Source organism: Coregonus clupeaformis, chromosome 36 (assembly GCF_020615455.1).
Source record: "Coregonus clupeaformis isolate EN_2021a chromosome 36, ASM2061545v1, whole genome shotgun sequence".
Classification (NCBI taxonomy): Eukaryota; Metazoa; Chordata; class Actinopteri; order Salmoniformes; family Salmonidae; genus Coregonus; species Coregonus clupeaformis.
This window is the reverse complement of record NC_059227.1, coordinates 17,184,056-17,207,537: the sequence shown is the minus strand read 5'-3', so window position 1 is coordinate 17,207,537 and position 23,482 is coordinate 17,184,056. Positions and strand designations below refer to the sequence as shown.

The following is a 23,482-nucleotide window of genomic DNA, read 5'->3' as shown; positions in this document are numbered from 1 at the left end:
GATGAAAGAGCACCAAAGCACTGAGGATCCTTTGAGCTTCAAGGGAAAGTTAAATACTATAACTAGTGATGAGATGGAAAGAATGTGCTTACAGTTTTCCTGAGTGAGGCCTCCACTTGCTTCACTGAACAGTAAATAACCTGCCTTTGGACTTCTGGACAAAGAGCCAGATGTTATGATGGAGCACTTTGTACAATATAAATAATACATGCAAAACGATTATAATACTGGGGAAAATAACAATATTTGAGTTGCATTTAAAAGGTTTGGTTCTATTTAAGTAGTGGAGGCTGATTTGTCCTAACATTAGATGTCCACACAGATGAGTGACTCATCACTAATTAAAACACAGTTAATTATAGATAACAAAGCTGTGAAAGTGACAGGGATGGGAGCGTTTGTTCTATCATTTGCTCTTTACTTTTAATTGATAAAAGTGTCAACACCGGAATAACTTCAAACCAAAATTCATAAAAATTGAAGATGTGATGAATGCAGTTTATGAATAAAGAACAAAAAGTCTGCATGAAAAGTCTATTTTCTAAATCATTATTTTCCCTGGGAGGACGGGGAGGTCTACCGACATTTCAGTAAGGCAGTTTGGGTAGGAGACTGGGAGTGCCTGTCGGGGTAATATCTCCATTGTCATTCCTTTATAAGATAAAAGGGCCCGGCGCAGGGGACACACCTTTCCATATCAATTAAATGTAAAGGTCAGAGGGAGATAGGTTTCTGACATGGTATGGAAGCGTGTCGACGTCATAGGGCTAAGGCATGTTCCTGCCAGGCATGTCTTTCCTCTATGTTCCACAGACATGCTCAATGGCAGAGAGTCTCTCTCTCTCTCGCCCACCAGGCCCAGGTAGACCCTGAGGGGCTGGGAGGGAAACAGTAAGCTCCTCAGCTCACACTGACCTTTGTATTGTACAGGCAGGAAGAAACGCTCTGACAGCGAAGCAGAGAGGTGCAACACAGCCTTCTCCAATAGATCAGCCAGGACTGGGGAGGAGACAGGAAACACACATCACAGAGGCCTTTGAAAAGCCATTTCTCTTCAATGCTACACCAGGCAAGTACAAATTGTGCAGCCTTTACTGTACACACAGCAGGGAAAATGAGAAGGTAATCAAGCATCTTGTTGATCTATTATACGAAGAAAGGCAGCTCTGTGTAGACAATTTTTCTCAATTCTAAGCTATATCAAAGGCCTTCGTCCTGGGTGCTTCTTTGTCTCTGAATGAAATAAGCAATCAGGAAGTCTCTTACTATGTACACCGCAATCCCTTCACAACCAATAACTCAGAATGGAACTCTTTTAGAGTGACATTCAGAGGAAGCAATTGAACACACAATGACACATAATCAAGATGGTTTCAATGAATAGCAACCAATCAATGACATAAACACCCTCAGAGAGTGCAAAAGTACAGTACATGTACAGTAAATGAAAATCTTATGTGGGTAAGTTAGTCATCTTTACCGTTATTTACTGTTACCCAGGCAAAGTGATATTCTATACCTTTGCAGTTGTAGGCAGAAAGATATTGGTTCTTCAGTATGTAGTAGTCTAGCAGCACACCCAATATGGGCCTATCATTTCATCCACTGACAAATTGTTCGTCCATTTAATCATGGGAACATAATGGACAATAAAATGTTAACAAACTGTAGTCCCTGTCTGTGGTTTGAATATAAAACAGATGAGTTATAACCCAACAGAGCTATCATTCTCAAATACAGTGTAGATTGTAGCATATCGGAATGGCAAGAACATTGAAATACAGTGGGGGAAAAAAGTATTTAGTCAGCCACCAATTGTGCAAGTTCTCCCACTTAAAAAGATGAGAGAGGCCTGTAATTTTCATCATAGGTACACGTCAACTATGACAGACAAAATGAGAAAAAAAAATCCAGAAAATCACATTGTAGGAGTTTTAATGAATTTATTTGCAAATTATGGTGGAAAATAAGTATTTGGTCACCTACAAACAAGCAAGATTTCTGGCTCTCACAGACCTGTAACTTCTTCTTTAAGAGGCTCCTCTGTCCTCCACTCATTACCTGTATTAATGGCACTTGTTTGAACTTGTTATCAGTATAAAAGACACCTGTCCACAACCTCAAACAGTCACACTCCAAACTCCACTATGGCCAAGACCAAAGAGCTGTCAAAGGACACCAGAAACAAAATTGTAGACCTGCACCAGGCTGGGAAGACTGAATCTGCAATAGGTAAGCAGCTTGGTTTGAAGAAATCAACTGTGGGAGCAATTATTAGGAAATGGAAGACATACAAGACCACTGATAATCTCCCTCGATCTGGGGCTCCACACAAGATCTCACCCCGTGGGGTCAAAATGATCACAAGAACGGTGAGCAAAAATCCCAGAACCACACGGGGGGACCTAGTGAATGACCTGCAGAGAGCTGGGACCAAAGTAACAAAGCTTACCAGCAGTAACACACTACGCCGCCAGGGACTCAAATCCTGCAGTGCCAGACGTGTCCCCCTGCTTAAACCAGTACATGTCCAGGCTGTCTGAAGTTTGCTAGAGTGCATTTGGATGATCCAGAAGAGGATTGGGAGAATGTCATATAGTCAGATGAAACCAAAATATAACTTTTTGGTAAAAACTCAACTCGTCGTGTTTGGAGGACAAAGAATGCTGAGTTGCATCCAAAAGAACACCATACCTACTGTGAAGCATGGGGGTGGAAACATCATGCTTTGGGGCTGTTTTTCTGCAAAGGGACCAGGACGACTGATCTGTGTAAAGGAAAGAATGAATGGGGCCATGTATCGTGAGATTTTGAGTGAAAACCTCCTTCCATCAGCAAGGGCATTGAAGATGAAACGTGGCTGGGTCTTTCAGCATGACAATGATCCCAAACACACCGCCCGGGCAACGAAGGAGTGGCTTCGTAAGAAGCATTTCAAGGTCCTGGAGTGGCCTAGCCAGTCTCCAGATATCAACCCCATAGAAAATCTTTGGAGGGAGTTGAAAGTCCGTGTTGCCCAGCGACAGCCCCAAAACATCACTGCTCTAGAGGAGATCTGCATGGAGGAATGGGCCAAAATACCAGCAACAGTGTGTGAAAACCTTGTGAAGACTTACAGAAAACGTTTGACCTGTGTCATTGCCAACAAAGGGTATATAACAAAGTATTGAGAAACTTTTGTTATTGACCAAATACATATTTTCCACCATAATTTGCAAATTAATTAATTAAAAATCCTACAATGTGATTTTCTGGAATTTTTTTTCTCATTTTGTCTGTCATAGTTGACGTGTACCTATGATGAAAATTACAGGCTTCTCTCATCTTTTTAAGTGGGAGAACATGCACAATTGGTGGCTGACTAAATACTTTTTTTCCCCACTGTATGGATTCAGGGGTTTTATTGATTAACTATTCAAAGTCAGGAATCTGGGACTACGTTTTTTTTCCGCTCTGACCATCTGACCTGACCAGTAATAACTCTGTGTCGTATCTAGAGCCCAGAGTTTTTCCTGGTCAGACCACGTGGTCTAGAAAAACTAATTGCCCTACATTGGCATGGGTCCTCAGATCCTCAAAAAATTCTACAGCTGCACCATCGAGAGCATCCTGACTGGTTGCATCACCGCCTGGTATGGCAACTGCTTGGCCTCCGACCGCAAGGCACTACAAAGGGTAGTGCGTACGGCCCAGTACATCACTGGGGCCAAGCTTCCTGCCATCCAGGACCTCTATACCAGGCGGTGTCAGAGGAAGGCCCTCAAAATTGTCAAAGACTCCAGCCACCCTAGTCATAGACTGTTCTCTCTGCTACCGCACGGCAAGCGGTACCGGAGTGCCAAGTTTAGGTCCAAAAGACTTCTCAACAGCTTCTACCCCCAAGCCATAAGACTCCTGAACAGCTAATCATGGCTACCCGGACTATTTGCACTGCCCCCCCACCCCATCCTTTTACGCTGCTGCTACTCTGTTAATTATTTATGCATAGTCACTTTAACTCTGCCCACATGTACATATTACTTCAAAATTTTTTACATTTTACATTTTACGTCATTTAGCAGACGTTCTTATCCAGAGCGACTTACAGTTAGTGAATACATATTTTTTTTTTATACTGGCCCCCCGTGGGAATCGAACCCACAACCCTGGCATTGCAAACGCCATGCTCTATCAACTGAGCTACATCCCTGCCGGCCATTCCCTCCCCTACCCTGGACGACGCTGGGCCAATTGTGCACCGCCCATGAGTCTCCCGGTCGCGGCCGGCTGCGACAGAGCCTGGATTCGAACCAGGATCTCTAGTGGTACAGTTAGCACTGCGATGCAGTGCCTTAGACCACTGCTACCTCAACTAGCCGGTGCCCCCCGCACATTGACTCTGCACCGGTACCCCCCTGTATATATAGCCTCCCTACTGTTATTTTATTTTACTTCTGCACTTTTTTTCTCAACACTTTTTTTGTTGTTGTTTTATTTTTACTTTTTTGTAAAAAATAAATGCACTGTTGGTTAAGGGCTGTAAGTAAGCATTTCACTGTAATGTCTGCACCTGTTGTATTCGGCGCATGTGGCCAATAAAATTTGATTTGATTTGATTTGATTATAACATCATAATATATCACCCACCATTTGCTGAGACAATGTTGGACTTGGTGGTCATGACTTTACAGTATTGTCTCCTACAGGTATCCATCCAGCTCCCATCCTTCTCTGTGTCCTTGGTGGAGGCACTTATCTCAGAGTCTACAGACAAAACCAAAACACATCGCTCACTCACTGACTACCAAATGTAATCATTCATATCCTAATTTACCTTCAGGAGAGCCTATCGCCTCCATTATGCAATCAGAGACATCTTTTATTTCAGAACCCTGACCTTTTAAACAACATTGACATTGTGTCTGAATCTAAAGTGCCACCTCACCTCCCAGACTTTTGTTTAGAATTTCAATTAGCCTCTCTAGCCTTAATCTCTAATGGCAACCAATGCTTGATGTTCCAATTCAGGCTATACATTTCTAAATGCCTTGTTTTCAATGCCTCTACTGATTAAGGGGGCATTGTTTGTATTGAGTGCTGTTGAATAGCCTATTTTTATATATTTACACCACAGGCAAAGCAGAACTGTAATGAAAGGAAAGGTTTTAAAGCATTAATTAATCAGGGGAGAATCCTTGGCACCAGGTGGAGATCTTGTGGCTGAATGAACAGCATTGTTCAAGAGACTCTGTCCCTGCACCCAACTCCACAGCTAATGACAGAAATGGTCACCCAAACCCTTCATATGCGAACTTCAAACAACAAAATCTTTATTGACCTATTGCAAAATGATTGCTGTATATCTAATACCCTTACCATAGTCAGACAGAAATACACTACATAACCAAACAACTCATTCCAAAATCATGTGCATTAATATGGAGTTGGTCCCCCTTTGCTGTTATAACAGCCTCCACTCTTCTGGGAAGGCTTTCCACTAGATGTTGGAACATTGCTGCGAGGACTTGCTTCCATTTAGCCACAAGAGCATTAGTGAGGTCGGGCACTGATGTTGGGCGATTAGGCTCACAGTCGGCATTCTAATTTATCCCAAAGGTGTTCGATGGGGTTGATGTCAGGGCTCTGTGCAGGCCAGTCAAGTTCTTCCACACCGATCTCGACAAACAATTTCTGTATGGACCTTGCTTTGTGCAAGGGGGCATTGTCATGCTGAAATGGGAAAGGGCCTTCCCCAAACTGTTGCCACAAAGTTGGAAGCACAGAATCGTCTAGAATGTCATTGTAATAGCCAAATCCACTAATTTGAAGGGGTGTCCAAATACTTTTGTATATATAGTGTACATGTCAACAGGGTTGAAGGAATGTTCCTCTTACCCTGTTGTCCCCAGGATGTCTTTGGGAGATTCAGTATGTAATAGAGGGCATGATGAAAACATCGGCCAAGGATAAGGGTCAATGCCCTAAAAGAGATGAATAATCATTATGTTAACATAAATGTGATCTCTCTGTTTACTACAAACTCCTACAAGCTTACGTACATCTATATCATGTTATTGACATGCCTTATTAAATAATGGTGTGTATTACTGATTGTCTGTAGATGCTATCAAATAAGTCAAATCAGAGTTATTCTACATGTGAAGATCTAGAAAGTCAATCCTCACATATGAACAGAGAGCCATGTTGGTTTACTTTCCAGATGCAGTGTGTCTAAATGTTAACGAGGTTTTGTTTAATCATCCTTATAGTTTTGTCTGTGCTATTTACATTCATTAAAGACATAGTGGTATTTAAAGCATGTCTTTCCAGGTCACTAGTTTCTGTGGCAAGTGAAGCGACTGAATAGCACAACATCCCTGGAACAGGTTACCAGGTTGCTAAGATGAATGTTTTGTATGCAGGTGATAACATTTAAGTTTAACACACAGTTCTGGAAAGCCATTCCTTCAGTCATCAGGGCTTCCTCTGCTTGATGTTAGGCCAAGGGGTGTGAGTAGAAAAGCACTGAACTTCTGGAGGGCCCTAGGGGGAAGTCTCCTCTCCGATGGTCCTCCAATCACACTCATACGCACCAGGATGTGGTTCCTCTCCACAGACAGACCATCAATAATGAAATCTCTGAGAGAGGAGAGGGGGGAGGGGATAAAACAATGGGAGGAGAAATGAGGTGATCTCCACTTCAGACACAAAACCACCGTGCTTGCAGGCACATTTCTTTTGTGACCAGACAATTCGGACCATTTCAATTCATGACCAGTCGCAATATCCATTATGGAGGCATTCAAAATACATTTTTGGAAATGGCCTTTTGTTTACGCTTTATTTCATTTTACTGTGACAAGGCAAATGATCCATTTCTAATTTTGTCGTGATTAGACTAACGGTGGAACCACAGCCTGTCATAACATTATGAGGCACAGGAAAACAAAAAGCTTTTCAAGTACCCTTCACCAGATGATGGAACGGTGATGTTGTCCATCTGACATTGCACCAACATGTCGGAAATGTTGTACTGTGACTCCAGAAGCAGGAGGGAGTCTAGGTTGCAGCACATCACACTTAGTAATCTGAAAGTACATGAAAATACATAGATAAACAAACGTCACTTCTCATGGACATACAATTACAGATCGTACAGACTTAATCATTATAAAGTTAGTTAACCATTTGATTTAGAGTGCTTGCTCTGAAAACACATTGAGTCTAGCTGCCTACTGCCTACTAATGGACAGCATGTTGTATTTTTTCCCAGGTCTTATCAAAGTTATTATTTGTTTCTGCTCGCCTGCCTTATTGCCTTGTAGATCAACAGACTCCACAGAGGGCCAAGCCAGAGTGCTTTGCATAAATTGTGGAAATAGATTTCAACATTAACGCAGCAGTTGAGAGTAATAAATCACGCAGGAGCGATGTGACAGGGACATTGTGCATCTGTGGAGAACATAAAACAGGCAGGTGGAAGTGAGCAGTAAAATAGGACAACCCTGGGTGTCATTGTTAAATGACAGTGATTTCCCTCTCTAATGGCTAATAATTATGTGATTTAATACCGAGCAGTCTGTTCATATCAGCCTTGTCCCTTTGCTGTGACAGTAACACAAGCCAATTGAACAGGGTTTGGGCAGCAACACAACATACTGAAGCTGTAATCAACCAAAATGCTCACAGCTGAGACCAAAGCAATCTTGGGACACTTGGAAGCAATTCAACATAGCATTGTTTCAACATAGACTCCAAACTGCAGGAATGCAAGTTATTGTAAACATGAAAAAATACCAGTCCTAGAGCAGAAAGTATTCCACCATTCAAATCATGAACTATAAGTGAAAGATTCCGTAGAAGCCAGTCAGGAGGCAGTAAACATTATAAATGTTCGTCATGCATTCAGGGAGTGAGGAGCTCCATCTTTGTTCATACCATTAGAAGGCTCTGCAGCGTGAGGGCAATTAATTATCATTACTTTAAGCATGACAACTGGGAGCCAACGTGCTGCTGAAATGAACACTGAATAAAACCGCTCAAGAAAATTACACAGCCGCAGCGTTTTGTCAACAGGAAGCCTTCCTCCTCCAAAACAACAGTCTCTTAATTGATCTATTTTGCATATTTGGAGGAGCTGAGCCGGTCTCTCCAAAGAGAATGTAGCTCAGACTCTTTCATCTGCAGTCTCCGCCACCGCGCCACCCTCCCCGAGACACCAACACTGACTTGCCCTCCCTCTGACTAGGGCGGCCATCGCTAAGGATTCCCTTTGACCTCACAACCTGAGTGGCCCCTCTTGCAGAGAACAAGCACTGAACGCACGCTGCTGCGTGTTCACATTCAAAACAGCAGAGAGGAAAAAGTACAGGGGCGATATGTTAAAATACATTAAGGGTTGTGTTATTAAACATTATAGAGACAGCACTTTGAGTGATCTGGTTAAGCAAGGAGAGGTGCGAGTCGTTGCCGTGATGGAGCATTCTGTCAAAGCAAGATGATTAATTTCTGTGATGCTGTGAACTGTCATCATGCCCCCAGTGTGATGGGCACCTTCAGACATTCAGTTTGACGTCCACTGGAAGACAAAATGGCTTTGTGAGTTCTGAAGGCTGTCCATTTCCCACCTCATCCTTCACTGTTTACCATTCATCTAAAAATCTAACCTTTATGGTTTCAACGAGTTTCAGACAGAATGAACTGTAACTAGATTCTACAGTTATTTTCAAGACGTAGCTGTTGTGTTCACTTTGGGACATCAGTGCGGAGAAACCCTAACAAACTGTGAGCTAACACCCACTCAAGCCGGTTCTTCTCCCTGTGATGTCCCGCCAGCCACTCCAGCGACACACTGACGACTGTGACAGTTGTTGGGAGAAATGAGGACATGAGGAGGGACAGTGGCTCAGTAATAATGACCTCTCCCCAGAGAGACAAGACAGTGAGGCAGAGGCCATCCAGTGACATGTCTATAACCACTAGAAGTGTGGTTTAGTTCAAGTGAAAGCACCAGCTGTGTTAACACTGAGGAAAGCTGGTGTTTGTTTGGAGTGTGTGTGGAATACATCACCCTTTCCAAGATTATTCTCCAGAGAGGTTAAGCTAACCAAAAATATGTGAGCAATATAAGCAAAATAAATTGTTCACATCAAATCATGTTTAGAATAAGAATATCCTTTGTGGTAGCTTTAACAGCCATGGTGGGGTCTTATCTGTAGCAAATGCTTTAGTTTTATATTAATGAGTCTTCTCTGTGTCTAAAAGAGTGACTCAGTACAGCTTTAGCCTTAATTCAACTAAGAATGCTTTTCAAAGAAAAATAAAACATACATGACTCAATTCTGAGAATAGCTATTTTCATATAGTGGAATTATTCTATCAGGCAGTCCATGTTGTTTAAGCATAGAGCAAAGAGTCAATCTCATATTGATCAATGGGTGAAGGATGTGTGTGTGACACAACAGGCTAACCAGATGGTAAACCCCACAATGCAATGCACTTCTGATTTGTGCTCCCGCTCCCCATTCATTCTGAAAGGAAGATCGGAGAACAGAATTCATCTTACCTCAGGCCAAACGTGTGAGATTGCTCGTAGTTGAACAGTGAATGAATTTTCACATCTGAATTCATGACAATCAGCCTATCAATCAAATATTGTGGCAAAGAGGTACAAAACAGAGTGAAAATTATGTGAAAGGTAGATAATTAATTCTTACCTAAATACTGATAACGTGCAGTAGTTATTGATTTGGTTATGTCTGTAGAAGCTCACATAAATTTTTTTTACGATAGGCCTGTTTGAACACAAACAGAGTAAGTATGCCCTCCTATGGTAGAACCTGGGACTGCAACCACATTTAAAAGTACCACCTTATCTTTCATATTGGCTGTATAATCTAAACTAAACATTCTTCTCTTTCACGTTTTCACATATTTTAAACAACACATGTTATTTATGTGTAGCATCATCTGAACAAACTGATGTTAAACCGTATCCAACCTAGGAGTCATACAAGTGTATGTCAAGTCAAGCGTTCTCCTCGTAGTGTGTGAGGGTCAGTGTTGAGGTCAGGACTCACTGTGATGGAGGTGGGCATCTCCCTTAGGTTGTACTCAGCCTTTTTGGGCAAAGGCTGCTGTCCTAAGAAATCTCACACAGCATGGGGGGAGGACAGCAGGTTGACCAAGGACAGGAACGACTGGGGAGCAGGAGGGGTCAGGCAAAACAGTCAAACATCATTTTATTGTTCTGAAAAACTAAGGTAAAGATTACATGAGTTCGGCAGCAATTGTTTTTGTTTCTTTCCTACATTCTATCTATTCAAACGGCTTACAAATTATTTTTGGGGGTGAATAAGGAATTCGGTCTCTAGAGATTTATTCAATCAGTCTCTAGAGATTTATTCTGCATGTAAATAACCTATTTCTTCTCAACAAAAGGATGACAATTACATTCACATCTACTACAGACATTGTGTATTGCTGAGAGTGTATCAGAGGACTGACATATTGATAGATCACCCTCAAACTGATGCAGAGAACACCAACTGTGAATCCATGAGTAGATTACTTCCTGTAGATTGGTGAATACAAAAGACCGGATTTAAATAAAACATCAGAAAACAAGAGCTAGGCTATTTATCTATCAGATACCGTTATTGACATTACATTTTATATTTTAGTCATTTAGCAGATGCTCTTATCCAGAGCGACTTACAGTTAGTGAGTGCATACAATTATTTAAAAAAAATAATAATTATACTGGCCCCCCGTGGGATTCGAACCCACAACCCTGGCGTTAGACCACTGCGCCACTCGGGAGACTATGTAGGGAATAACTTGCACCAAAACAGATCTAAAAACCCACATTACTGTCATTCTTGCAGGTCTGGTGTCTGTTGTTTTTATCTACGGCTGGGCTGGTTCCTATCCTGTCTGAATATGGTATAGACCAGGGCTAGGCAATCATTTTAGCTCGAGGGCCACATCGTGATTTCACAATTTTTCGGACCGATTTGTTTGTCAAAAGCAATTTGTGGGCCAGAAAAAGGGCAGTTATTTGAAAACGCATAAGTCCATTATAATTTCTACATACTTTTTTTGTATCTAGTTTTAGACATTCAAGAGTGGCCTGGAGTGTTTTTTAACCCAAAATAATAATTTCCCAAAACAGATTGAATGGGCAGTATGTTGCCCAGCCCTGGCACAGACCTACCATTCACACAAAGCCTTTAACCCATCCACCATACAGAGCTAACACAACAGGGACAATACTCATAACGCCAACGTCAATCAGAGCACTGCTCACTGACATCTGTCAACTCAGATCAGACATTCATCCTGTTTATGAGCACTCTGTTGGTCTCTGTAGTAAGTCTGACCTCATGACCTCATAAGAAAGGCTGACTGAGTATGTCAAGGCTGAGTTGTCCTGCTGATTGTCCTCAGGAGGTATCATGAGGAAACCATGGACGTTGAAGCACACAGAACTGTAGAAAACTGAGAAGATAATTGACCTTCAGACAGCTCCTGTTTATGGAGTCCATGCGAGTGGACTTGGGGTGAACGACCCTCACATCCTCTCTCCCACACTCCAGAGCCGACCACAACTCAACCACTATGGCCTGCACGAAACCTGCCAGGACATACTGAGGTGTAATTCATGTGTATGGTCCCATGTAGCTCAGTTGGTAGAGCATGGCGCTTGCAACGCCAGGGTTGTGGGTTCGATTCCCACGGGGAGCCAGTATGAAAGCAAAAAAATGTATTAACTCGCTAACTGTAAGTCGCTCTGGATAAGAGCGTCTGCTAAATGACTACAATGTAATGTGCAATAACTGTATTTTCAAACTGCTATCAGTGCTGTCATGAAGTAGCTAGTACCTGAGCTGTGTAACGCCACCACGCCAGGGGCTGTTGCTGCTACCTGTGTCACCATCACACTGTAGCCAAACTTCTCACATCGGCTTACCTGGAGGAAAGTGTTATAACAGATTAAAAGTAGGCCATGATTGCTATTAGCCAAAAGCTATTTACTATCTCGCATAATCAAAACGTGTGTGTGTGTGTGATTCATCATTCTTTGTGTGCATTATATTTGTTTATTATGAAAATGGGAACACATTAGTTAGGCCAGAGGCATTCTTCTATACTCTGGGATATCGAAATGGCACTCAAGTGTATAAATATATTTCTGTTAATTGATTTTATGTAAATCTCTAGCTGGAACAATTGATAGAATATAAAGATAAAAGTAAAACAATAAGTGGAAAATGCATGTAAGACCTACAGGGTTATTAAGCCTCAGATTCCAAGCACATTTTCACCACTATTGTGGATGAATCAAAGTAATGGGCATTTACAAAAAAATAGGGCTAATAGCTGAAATTGAAGATTTAAAACATTTAGAAATGTAAACACAAATTGATTTAATGTGTAAAGATCCTTAATTAATTACAAAACAATGGTGTGACTTAAAAATAGATTAGTTCAATTACAATATGGAGCAAAATGTATGCAAAACAAGGGAGGTAATTAAAAGAGCATGTAAACAATTCTAGTCAATTAAAGCAGCAGGGATTTCTGCCCAGGTTTGCAGTATATGATGAAAACACTGGGCAGTAAGGGTACTTAAAGAGAGACTATATAATACATCTAAATAAGTGTAATAGTACCAGCATATAATATACATACAGTACATAGCTGGGCGTAATAAATACTCAGTGGGGAAGTGGACTTAATTTAGCCTATTCATCCCTACCATGGTGTTGTTATTCAATGCACATCACCAGTAAGCAATAAGAGTTGATTATAACGTGGTAATACCTGCCGTTTCAGTCTGCTGGAGGAACAGCAGGCCTTTCGGAGTGGCAGAAAAGTTCAGCAGGTTGTCCAGCAAAGTCTCCTCCCAAACCACTCTGTGTGAACAGACAGCAGAAGGAAAGATTGACGGGGAGCCTCATTATTTATCCTTCTTAACAACATGCCAGAGGGGTGACAAAATAAAATCACAACATAATTATCATAGATACACAGGCACCATTTGCCTGCAGGGGGAGACACTAACAAAACTAACATATTCTGCAGTTCCTGAGAGGATGTGCCAAGGATGGCTCTGGGAACCGGGGTGGGATCGCTTTCTGACAGGGAGCTCGTCTATGATAGGGAGAAAATAACTTCAAAGTGGTCCTTTGTTATTCACCCCTGAACCCGTACACTGAACTTCAATAATGAGGAGTTCAGCAGTGATGTTAGGGGCTCTGCATCTCATTCCTCCAGCCTTTCTACCTTCCTCCATAGGAGCACAGGGCTCACAGGGATGAGTTATTAGCAGAGTGGAGAAAGTTCTCCTCTGTTCTCCTCCACTGCCTGTCTGACACACTATATCCCTCACATAACAATGAACTTGGGCAATATCCCACTGGGCACAAACTTGTTGAATCAACGTTGTTTTAAAGTAATTTGTAAATGTATCGTGATGTGGAATCTACATGGAAAATACATTTGAAAAAAGTCATCAACTGTTGTTTTGAGGGTGAAATTTCAACCACAGGATTTGGTCACCATGGTAACCACATTTTAACAGACAAACCTTGTGTTAAATATATTGAATTCGTACCTTTAAAACGTCAGCTCTTCAACGTTATATTTACTATCAGAAGAAAAAAATAGGCTGGCCAGCACCTCCTATCCAGGGTTTTAACCAAGCCCAGTCCTGCTTAGCTTTTACATTTGTCACTGACTATTACCAATGTGCTATCGTGAGAATGACTGTTGAGAGATCTCCACTTAAAAACGAAATAGATTCACTGTTGCTATCGAAGTCATTCCAAATGGTAGGTTTAACAGAGCAAATTAAATGTGACCATACTTTATCACTCATATCATCAATGATGCTATTTAGGCCTATATTGCATTTGCAAAGTCATCAACAGCTATTCAACTAAAAATAGACAATAACATAGGTCTAGGGTTTCAAGCTCTGGTTGAATTAAAATGTAATGATATTTAGTGATATCAGTGGTGGAAAAAGTACCCAATTGTAATATTTGAGTAAAAGTAAAAATACAATTGCTGTAATCATCTGTAAAGAAACTCGAACGGCATTGATCACTTGCACCATGTAGGCTACTTTTAATGTAATCTCAACTGCAATCCAGGTCATTTGATTCCGCTATTAGATGAAGCACAGTGATAACACATTAATCTGTTGTATAAATAAACAAAATATCTGACATTGTATTCCCATTTGAACTTTGCTGTGCTTTTAAATGGCTGAAAGCGTAGTGATAACGGATTTAGGTGACAACTAAACCAAAAATCAGACATTGTTTTTCCATTGGAATTTGGTTATGCTTTAGATGGTTGAAAGCAGAGTGATAACACATTGGGAATTCAATTAATTTATGACTGTCTTTTTGAGTGAGTGAAACTGAATATACAGTGGGGGAAAAAAGTACTTAGTCAGCCACCAATTGTGCAAGTTCTCCCACTTAAAAAGATGAGAGAGGCCTGTAATCTTCATCATAGGTACACGTCAACTATGACAGACAAATTGAGAAGAAAAAAATGCAGAAAATCACATTGTAGGATTTTTAATGAATTTATTTGCAAATTATGGTGGAAAATAAGTATTTGGTCACCTACAAACAAGCAAGATCTCTGGCTCTCACAGACCTGTAACTTCTTATTTAAGAGGCTCCTCTGTCCTCCACTCGTTACCTGTATTAATGCCACCTGTTTGAACTTGTTATCAGTATAAAAGACACCTGTCCACAACCTCAAACAGTCACACTCCAAACTCCACTATGGCCAAGACCAAAGAGCTGTCAAAGGACACCAGAAACAAAATTGGAGGTTTGGAATCAACAAAACACATCCTATCCATCATAAAGTATGTTTTTTGGTAAATTCTCTAAAAGTTATTCTGAATATTTTAGAGGGGCGACTCAGGAGACTCAGGTAAAAGGAAGTGTATTGTTCAGATGTTTTCCACACCCAGAAGACTGTAGTAGGGTGGAGTTTGATATGTGAACGTAGGTTAAGGATTATGTTGAATTGCTATCAATAAAGGCGTAGACGATGGCTCATGATAGTCAACAGCATATCATACGTAGTAGCTGGCAAATGAGTAATCAAACTAGCAAAACTGCTGATAAACGTATCCTAAAACACTCCATTCCAACGTAACCTTTTATTGGTCGATAACTTGCTATAGTAGTTAACTTTAAATTTTTTACTGACGACAAAGCCAATGAAGAGTTGCTTTGAGTTACTGGGTCTCATTTAGCTAAAAGAACTGCACATAACTGCAATTTGTATTGCCAAACTCACAACAAAACAAAGTACTGTAGTTTAACTGTAATATGATGGAAATATTGCTCCTTTTTGGTAGAGTAAAAACACTACCTTTTCCCAGGCTGCAGCGATGCACTCATACAGGCCATTAAGCCTGAGCACCTGCAGTCCTTCACATGTATTGTACATCTGCCGACACACAAAGATGAAGGCCCCGCTCACACCAGGGGATGTATCTGCCTCCTGTAACAATGGCAGCTCTTTAGCCAGGAGCCTCTGGGTGAACTGGAAGATCACAGATCAAATAGCCTGATTGAGTACATGATCCACCTCATACTGGTCCACCATTCAAATGTTTACTTTTAAGTAACAAGCTTTGATGTTTTGGTATCAACAATCAAGAATTAAAGGCCCAGTGCAGTCAAAAACGTGATTTTCATGTGTTTTATACAGTGCATTTGGAAAGTATTCAGACCTCTTCACCTTTTCCACATTTTGTTACGTTACAGCCTAATTCTAAAATTGATTAAATAAATCTTTCTCCTCATCAATCTACACACAATACCCCATAATACAAAGCGAAAACAGATTTTTCTACAACTTGATTGGAGTCCACCTGTGGTAAATTCAACTGATTGAATATGGTTTGGAAAGGCACACACCTGTCTATATAAGGTCACACAGTTGACAGTGCATGTTAGAGCAAAAACCAAGCCATGAGGTCGAAGGAATTGTCCATAGAGCTCCGAGACAGGATTGTGTCGAGGCACAGATCTGGGGAGGGGTACCAAAATGTCTGCAGCATTGAAGGTCCCCAAGAACACAATGGCCTCCATCACTCTTAAATGGAAGAAGTTTGGAACCACCAAGACTCTTCCTAGAGCTGGCCGCCCGGCCAAACTGAGCAATCGGGGTAGAAGGGCCTTGGTCAGGGAGGTGACCAAGAACCCGATGAGCTCCAGAGTTTCTCTGTGGAGATGGGAGAACCTTCCAGAAGGAAGATTTGCTAGCTAAATAATGCAGAATATTCCCTATCTAGCTAGTGTAGTGAAGTTCTAGCTAATGCACAAATCAGTTTTCATGATATCTGTTCTGCCGTGATTAGTGTGCCGAGTTCTACAGCACAGCTGACTGCTCTCTGCAACATTATCGCGTTGGCCAAATGTTACAAAGTAGCGAGGCACAGTGCCCGCTGTCAGTCAGATACAGTTCATGCTGATTTCAGTCCCATCATTTTGGTGCTGTACAACTTCATCAACAAGCTGGCAAACTAGCTACCGTATGGCCATTCAAACAAGCTTGTACTAGGCTGCTAGCTGGAGCAAATTTGCTCAGCTGATCGAGCATGGTTTGCCATAGTAGCCAGTGTGTCATAGCTACCGAGAGCAGAGTGATTTTCAGAATAAGGAACTAGTGTTAAATGGATGAGCAAAATCTAGATTTTTAGAGAGGAGTTCCACATCCTACAAGACAGATCGGTTGATGGACGAGCGTCGCGTAGGAGTGACGTCATCTGACGTGAGACAATTGTAAGAGCTTGTAAGAGTGCCTGAAATTTCTGCCAGTTATAGTTTGGCCTGCCTGGTGACATCACCAGGTGGTAAATTACATAATAGACCAATAAGAAAGAAAGTTCCCAACCTCTCTGCCAATAACAGCTAGTTTTCCGTTTTCCGCTCCACACTCAGAACACTCCCAGAAGGTCCTATCCAAATTCTTGCTTGAGAAATTGCTATTGCTAAGAAGCAATTTTTTGTTGTTGACTATTTTGATTGAAAACAATCACACTAAGGTACTTAATTGTTACCCAGAAACCTTTAACAAGCAAACTTCCTATTTGTGCTCTGTAAGTACACATGAGAAAGAACTTCTACATACTTTCTTAGTATACTTAGTATGCTACTTAGTATGCTGAAAGTGTAATATTCATAATAATAAATAAGCACCCTGTGTATAAAGTCAGTTTTAACTTACCCTTCACTCTTGGCAGAAACTAGATTACTTTCATATAAGAAAAGTGATAATCCTCGCTCAGTGGTGGCAATTCTTGCGAGAGTGTCTGCTATATGAGTGTAGTTTCTGGGGAGGTTAATTTGGCCTGTGACACAAAAAAACAATTGAAATGGCTTTGAGCACATTGCGGAATGAATACAAAATCACACAGACAACTCATACAGTGGATATGTAACTCTTGACATACCATCAACAGTTCGCACACACATCCACAGGGGTCAGTTCAGTTTCTGCAGCGTAGTACTGGAGCGTAAATTCTGCAGCGTAAATTCCTAAATAACAGTTATCATTATCTGAAGAAAGATAATGAACGATATGGCTATTTTAAGCTGTAAGCTAGTTAGTGACGAAGCACAGACAAAGGATATCCTGTGAGACAGGGAAGGTACATTATTATTGATACTTTGTCTGGAATAAAGATAGTGTACTTTTGGTCATGAAAGTGAAGGGCAATAAAAGGACTGACAGAATTAAAGTGGGTGTACTCTAGAACACTATATCGAGATAAGTGGCTGTCATAAAAATTAAGGCACATACTACAGTATCTGTTGCACCTTCTTTCATAGTTAATTAATCATCTTAATCGGAGGCTGGGCATCATGTGTAAAAGAAGGCTTTGTGGTGAGTCAAGGGATGGGAGAGGCAACGTGAACCACACCTGCATGTAACGAGTCACTGTGAGGAGGCTTGGGGTGTTGATACAGTGAGGGAAAAAAGTATTTGATCCCCTGCTGATTTTGTACGTTTGCCCACTGACAAAGAAATGATCAGTCTATAATTTTAATGGTAGGTTTATTTGAACAGTGAGAGACAGAATAACAACAAAAAAATCCAGAAAAACTCATGTCAAAAATGTTATAAATTGATTTGCATTTTAATGAGGGAAATAAGTATTTGACCCCCTCTCAATCAGAAAGATTTCTGGCTCCCAGGTGTCTTTTATACAGGTAACGAGCTGAGATTAGGAGCACACTCTTAAAGGGTGTCACGGTATATTTGTGGATGTGGTGGTGAAGTCAGGCGCAGGACACAGCGGATAAGTCAAAACGACTTTACTGAGACTCATAGACAATCCAAAATAAATGGCGTCAAACACACAGGAGGCAAAGAATACGCGCAACGCGTAAACTACACTAAGCACAACATATACTGAAAAAAGACAAACGACAATGCGGACAATAACACACAACTCCAAAACATAACACAGGGAAACTTATAGGTGACATAATCAGGACAGAATACGAAACAGGTGCACTAAACTAGACATGACCAAACAAACATCAAAACATCAAACGGTGGCAGCTAGTACTCCGGGGACGACGAACGCCGAAGCCTGCCCGAACAAGGAGGAGGAGCAGCCTCGGCAGCATGACAGTACCCCCCCCTTGACGCGCGGATCCAGCCATGCGCCGACCCCGGCCTCGGGGACGGCCAGGAGGACGCGGAGCAGGATGGTTACGATGGAACTCCGTCAGGAGGGAGGGATCTAAGATATCCCTCCTAGGCACCCAGCACCGTTCCTCCGGACCGTACCCCTCCCACTCCACGAGATATTGTAGACCCCCCATCCGACGTCTCGAATCCACGATGGACCGGACTGAGTACGCCGGAGCCCCCTCGATGTCCAGTGGGGGCGGAGGAGTCTCTCTTATCTCACTGTCCTGGAGTGGACCAGCTACCACCGGCCTGAGGAGAGACACATGGAACGAGGGATTAATGTGATAATCATTAGGCAGTTGTAACTTGTAGCATACCTCGTTCAATCTCCTCAGGACTTTAAATGGCCCCACAAACCGCCGACCCAGCTTCCGGCAGGGCAGGCGAAGGGGCAGGTTTCGAGTCGAGAGCCAGACTCGATCTCCAGGGGCGTATACTGGACCCTCACTGCGATGGAGATCGGCGCTCGCCTTCTGTCTACGGATAGCCCGCTGCAGATGGACGTGTGCAGCGTTCCACGTCTCCTCCGAGTGCAGAAACCACTCATCCACCGCAGGAGCCTCGATCTGGCTCTGATGCCAAGGTGCCAGAACCGGCTGATACCCTAACACACACTGGAAAGGGGTCAGGTTAGTAGAGGAGTGGCGAAGAGAGTTCTGGGCAATCTCTGCCCAAGGAATATAACCCGACCACTCCTCCTGCCGGTCCTGGCAATACGATCTCAGAAACCTGCCCACATCCTGGTTCACTCTCTCCACCTGCCCATTACTCTCAGGGTGAAAACCCGAGGTAAGGCTAACCGAGACCCCCAAACGTTCCATGAACGCCCTCCAGACTCTAGAGGTGAATTGGGGACCTCGATCGGACACTATATCCTCGGGAACCCCGTAGTGCCGGAAGACGTGGGTTAACAAAGCCTCTGCGGTCTGTAGGGCAGTAGGGAGACCCGGCATTGGGATGAGACGACAGGCCTTAGAGAACCGATCCACAACGACCAGAATGGTGGTATTCCCCTGGGAGGGAGGTAGGTCAGTGACAAAGTCTACCGAGAGGTGAGACCATGGCCGTTGTGGAACGGGCAGGGGCTGTAACTTCCCCCTGGGCAGGTGTCTAGGCGCCTTACACTGGGCGCACACTGAGCAGGAGGAGACATAAACCCTCACGTCCCTAGCCAATGTTGGCCACCAGTACTTAACACTAAGGCAGTGCACTGTCCGGCCAATACCTGGATGTCCAGAGGAGGGTGACGTGTGAGCCCAATATATGAGACGATCACGGATCTCGAGCGGCACGTACGTCCGCCCCACTGGACACTCCGGAGGAGTAGGGTCGGTGCGTAACGCCCGCTCGATTTCCGCATCGATCTCCCACACCACCGGTGCCACCAGACAAGACTCTGGCAGTATGGGAGTGGGCTCAATGGACGTCTCCTCTGTGTCATACCGCCGGGACAGGGCGTCTGCCTTACCGTTCTGGGACCCTGGGATGTACGTAAGCTTAAAGACAAACCGGGTCAGAAACATGTTCCACCTAGCCTGACGAGGGTTCAGTCTCCTAGCTGCCCGGATGTACTCCAGGTTACGATGGTCAGTCAGAATGAGAAAAGGGTGTTGAGCCCCCTCAAGCCAATGCCTCCACACCTTTAGGGCCTGAACTACGGCTAGCAGCTCCCTGTCCCCTACGTCATAATTTCGTTCCGCCGGGCTGAGCTTTTTAGAATAAAAAGCGCAGGGCCGGAGTTTAGGAGGCGTGCCTGAGCGTTGAGACAATACTGCCCCAATACTGGCCTCTGACGCGTCCACCTCCACTTGGAACGCTAAAGCGGGGTCCGGATGCGCCAGCACCGGAGCCGAGGTGAACAGGTTCTTCAGTTTATCAAACGCCCTGTCCGCCTCAGCCGACCACTGCAAACGCACCGGGCCCCCCTTCAGCAGGGAAGTGATGGGAGCTGCCACCTGTCCAAAACCCCGGATAAACCTCCGGTAGTAATAGGCAAAACCCAAAAACCGTTGCACCTCTTTAACAGTGGTTGGAGTCTGCCAATTACGCATGGCTGACACACGGTCAATCTCCATCTCCACCCCTGACGCGGACAACCAATGACCCAAGAAGGAGATGGACTCCTGGAAAAACAGACATTTCTCTGCCTTGACATACAAGTCATGCTCCAACAGCCTACCCAACACTCGGCGTACCAGGGCTACATGCTCGGCTCGTGTAGACGAGTACACTAGAATGTCGTCAATGTACACGACCACACCCTGCCCATGCAAGTCCCGGAAGATCTCGTCCACAAAGGATTGGAAGACTGAAGGAGCATTCATTAACCCATATGGCATGACGAGATACTCATAATGACCCGAGGTGGTACTAAATGCTGTCTTCCATTCATCTCCCTCCCTAATGCGCACCAAGTTGTAAGCGCTCCTGAGATCCAGTTTTGTGAAGAAACGCGCTCCGCGTAATGATTCCGTCATACTCGCAATCAGAGGAAGAGGATAACTGTATTTAACTGTGATCTGATTGAGATTACGGTAATCAATACACGGGCGCAACCCTCCATCCTTTTTCTTCACAAAAAAGAAACTCGAGGACACAGGGGAAGTGGAGGGCCGTATGTATCCCTGTCTCAGAGACTCGGCTATGTATGTCTCCATAGCCACCGTCTCCTCTTGAGACAAGGGATACACATGGCTCCGCGGAAGTGCCGCACCCGCCAGGAGATCTATCGCACAATCCCCCCGTCTATGAGGTGGCAAACGCGTCGCCCTAGTTTTGCTGAACACGAGTGCCAAATCCTCATACTCGGGGGGAATGTGCATTGCGGGCACCTGGTTCGGACTCTCCACCGTGGTCGCCCCTACGGAAACACCTAAACATCGCCCGACACACTGGTTAGACCACTCCTTGAGAGCCCTCTGTTGCCACGAAATGGTGGGATCATGGGCGATTAACCAAGGAAGCCCCAGTACCACGGGATACGCAGGAAAGTCGATCAGATACAACTGAATAATCTCTTCATGACCCCCCTGCGTCCTCATCTTAAGTGGCGCTGTGACCTCCCTAATCAACCCAGATCCCAACGGACGGTTATCTAGGGCATGGATAGGGAAGGGTGCATCAACGGGCAGGAGGGTAATCCCTAACTTCACACAAAAATTACGATCAATGAAATTCCCAGCTGCGCCTGAATCGACTAGCGCCTTATGCTGGGACTGAGATGCAACCTGAGGAAATACTACAGGTATAGAAAAGTGAACAACAGAGAGCTCTGGGTGAGGTGGGCGCCTACTCACCTGGAATGACTCCCCAGTGCGCGACCTGCTGCCTCGAACCCCTGGAGACCCTCCCCAGCACCTAGCCGCAGTGTGTCCTCTACGGCCACAGTTGGTGCAGGGGACGGCCTCCCTCGGTATCTCCCTCCTCCTCTCTCTAGCGCCAGCACCCCCGAGCTCCATAGGGCTCGGCTCGGAGGTGCTGGGGGATGGAATGGACGGCCCCAACTCTGGACGTCCGCGGGTGGCCAGCAGGGTATCCAGACGGATTGACATGTCCACCAGCTGGTCGAAGGTGAGATTGGTGTCCCTGCAGGCCAACTCTCGTCGAACGTCCTCACGCAGGCTACACCGATAGTGGTCGATGAGGGCCCTCTCATTCCACCCCGCATCCGCCGCTAGAGTCCGGAAATCCAGGGCAAACTCCTGTGCGCTCCTCTTCCCCTGTCGAAGGTGGAACAGACGCTCTCCCGCCGCTTTACCCTCAGGGGGGATGATCGAACACAGCCCTGAAGTGGCGGGAGAACTCTGCGTAGCTGATGGTGGCGGCGTCTATTCCCCTCCATTCGGCATTGGCCCACTCCAACGCCTTGCCGGAGAGACAGGAGATGAGGGCGGAAACGCTCTCGTATCCCGAGGGCGCCGGGTGTATGGTTGCCAGGTAGAGCTCCACTTGAAGGAGGAACCCCTGACACCCGGCTGCGGTGCCATCATATGCCCTCGGGAGCGAGAGCCGAATGCCACTGGACTCCGGAGCTGGTATGGTGGGGCTGGCCGATGGTGGTGGTAAGGTAGGAGGAGGTGTGGGCAAACCTCCTCTCTCCCATCGGCGCAGGGTGTCCATGACCTCCTGCATGGCGGATCCGAGTTGCTGGATCTTGGCGTCCTGGTAGCTGACCCGATCCTCCAGCGACTCGGTTCCCTCGCTGCTCCTGCTGAATCCATTGTAAAGGTGTGTTATTCTGTCACGGTATATTTGTGGATATGGTGGTGATGTCAGGCGCAGGACACAGCGGATAAGTCAAAACGACTTTACTGAGACTCAAAGACAATCCAAAATAAATGGCCTCGAACACACAGGAGGCAAAGAATACGCGCAACGCGTAAACTACACCAAGCACAACATATCCCGAAAAAAGACAAACGACAATGCGGACAATAACACACAACTCCAAAACATAACACAGGGAAACTTATAGGTGACATAATCAGGACAGAATACGAAACAGGTGCACTAAACTAGACATGACCAAACAAACATCGAAACATCAAACGGTGGCAGCTAGTACTCCGGGGACGACGAACGCCGAAGCCTGCCCGAACAAGGAGGAGGAGCAGCCTCGGCAGTATTCGTGACAAAGGGAGTGCTCCTAATCTCAGCTTGTTACCTGTATAAAAGACACCTGTCCACAGAAGCAATCAATCAATCAGATTCCAAACTCTCCACCATGGCCAAGACCAAAGAGCTCTCCAAGGATGTC

The 23,482-nt window shown here is 44.2% G+C and overlaps 1 pseudogene; it reads right to left on the bottom strand.

The window, feature by feature from the left end:
• Nucleotides 1–17,663, bottom strand: part of LOC121552150 — a 29,020-nt pseudogene extending 11,357 nt beyond the window's left edge.
• Nucleotides 17,664–23,482: the final 5,819 nt, after the last annotated feature.